The sequence below is a fragment of the Dendrobium catenatum genome, unplaced genomic scaffold (assembly GCF_001605985.2).
Source record: "Dendrobium catenatum unplaced genomic scaffold, ASM160598v2 fragScaff_scaffold_253, whole genome shotgun sequence".
NCBI classification, from domain to species: Eukaryota; Viridiplantae; Streptophyta; class Magnoliopsida; order Asparagales; family Orchidaceae; genus Dendrobium; species Dendrobium catenatum.
In genome coordinates, this window is record NW_021318715.1 from 634,333 (window position 1) to 637,267 (window position 2,935).

The window sequence follows — 2,935 nt, forward strand, 5'->3', positions numbered from 1 at the left end:
TCATTTTTTATAAATAGAATGTCAAATGATGATCATAATATATTTTAGACTCATATCATGTCGATTATGAATTTTCCAAAAGAAATTTAAGGGTATGTTTGAGACAATATTCTTATTGTTTTATTTTTAAAACCGCAACCAAAGTTTCTATTTACCTAATGATTTTTTTTTTTCTTTTAATAAATTTCTGTACTATAAAGTTGCTTTGTAAATTAATTTTGAAAAAAAATCGATTTCTTCATAATAGTTTTATAATCATCTATACAAAAAGCTGCAGCTGCCAGCTGTCCCATATAAGATAAATTATTCTGTGCGGACACCTGACACTGTCCAGAGACCAATCAGAATGCGACACGTCACTTTTTTTTTTTGCTCGGTACCAGTGATGAGTACAGCTGCGTACCAGGTGATGTGGCGCGTTATAGTTGGCCTTCGAACCAGGTGATGTCCGCACAAAATAATTTCACCCCATACAGACTCTAATAAGAATATTTGAACTTTTCTCCAATTTTCTCCATAGTCCTTGATTTATGCTTGCTAGTAAAAAATCTAATATCAAATGGATATATTTGAATCCAACACTAAATAAAACAAAAACTAATTCTATTTTATTTTGAATATCTTTCTTTTGAAATTTTTTAGGCGTCCAAACACGTTTAACGTACATTCAAATATGAATCCTTAAGGCAGTGGCAATAAGAACGTACTGTATTTGTAAATAGGCCCAAATTGGAGGGCGGAAGTGTGGTCCCCTGCGTAATTACTATAAAGTATAAGCATCTTTTGCCTTCTGTCGCGGTCCACAATAGCACGTAGAGATGCCAACGTAGCGCTGCTGGGAACTTAAATGCCATGCCGGTCCCCAAATCCCCTAAGCAAATCTCTCTCTCTCTCTCTCTCTCTCTCTCTCTCTCTCTCTCTATATATATATATATATATATATATATATATATATATATATACTTATTGCTTTCTAAAACAATTTTATAGTATAAAATTTTCTTGAGCTGAAAATTTTTCCATTAAAAATTTGTATTAAAAATCAATAAGAAAGCTGTCCCAAACGTAGCCTTAAGTTCCTCCTCTATGCTTTATGCAAATAGCTTATTTCCTATTCCTCTCGTTTGATTATTCATCGCCTATATTTAATTATCTGTATTATTGATGGTATAAGAGGAAAGCTTTGCTTGTAAAACCCTTCTCTTTTTCCACTATTCACAGCTATCATGGGGTATATTGATGACTCCTTTAAAGATCCCACAGTGGCCTAGCAAATGTTGCCAACATTTTCATTCCTTCTTCTCTAAATTTTCTCTGGTCCAACATAAAGGTAACAATCAACACACCTCGTTCAACTGACGACTACATATGGAAACTTTAGCTCCTCAAACTCTTCAAGGGTAATGGTATCAAGTCGTCTATTGATGGCATGTCGCTAAGACTGATCACTTCATACCAATACCATCATCTTCCAATTATGTAGAGGACCGGATGACCAATGATCTCTTCTCGCACGCAAGCCACATCGTAATGGAATCTACTACATCTCCACTGTCAAAACCCTGCAGTTCAAGCCATCATAGGCAAATTCCTAGCACAAATGCTCGGTCATCTCCACTGTCAAATACAGCATCCTCTTCTAAAACTTCAACCCAATCTAACACATCAAGTGATACAACAACCACCTACTCCCAGAAGAACTTGCAAAAACCAACTAAACATCACATAAAAACTTAATTTCCTCCAAATTGGCTTTTGAAAGGCAAAGGAAATCCTTAATCTCAACCATCAAATAACAAGCTGTCTGACAGACCCAACATGCTACACTGTAGCCATCAAAAGTGAACATTATGTTGCACTATGCCCAAAGAATTTCAAGAACTAGAACAATAAGAGACGACTTAGATCCTAATTGGACTCAAAGCCTAGAACTATTTTAAGAATTTTGTATATGTATTGTGCTTATCATAAAACATAACTAAGAACTTTAAGGCTCGTCCTAACCAAAATTTTGATCCGAATATCCTAACAAAGTTTTTTTCCATATGAAAATAAGGAGGGAACTAAAAAGCTTATAATTTCATCACAAAAGTTTAGCATGTATCAAAAAATCAAAAGAGAAAAAAGAATTACATAGATTAATTATAGATCAAACCAGATGTGTAACTGAGTCAAGTTGACTCATGACTTAGACTTAGCTCAATAAATAGCTTAACAACGCAGCACAATAAGCTAAACATGAGCTAGCATAAACTCAAGTACTCCTTAGCTTGTACATTGGTTCGTTTAAAAATGTTAATATAAAATATACATAAAATAACTTAGAATTAAAGGGTTTAAGTATAAAGTTGTTACAATTATCTAAAAATTACATCTCAATTTCTTATATAGAGTGATTTCTTATTAATTTTTGGATGACTTCTCATACATGTTATTATTTCATTATAACATAAATCAAAATTAAATTTTTTCTCTTTCATAATAAATAAGCTGACTTAGGTTTCGTTTGGGATGGCTTTCTTAATGCTTCTTAAAACAACTTTGTACCAAAAAAAATTTTAATTTTTGTACTAAAAAGCTGCTTTAACACCTATGTTCTAATTACACGAATTATTATACTTTTTCGAAAAGTTTGATAAAAAAAGATTACCAACTTTCTTCTGAAAAATTGATTTGAAAGGTTAACCTTCGTTAAGCTAATTATAGTTATAATTAATATACCCTAACAGTAAGTTTACTAGTGTTTAACACTACTAAAATAGCAAGATGAGTTAAAAAAATATAATCTTAAGCTACAATTAAAATAACTATATTAAGCTTGAGATATTTCTTAATGGGAGCATACAAATTACTTTAATTATTTAGAAAGAGTTTAAATAATATAATTCATTACTTAAAATATCAAATAATGAAAACTTAATAGTATATATCTATT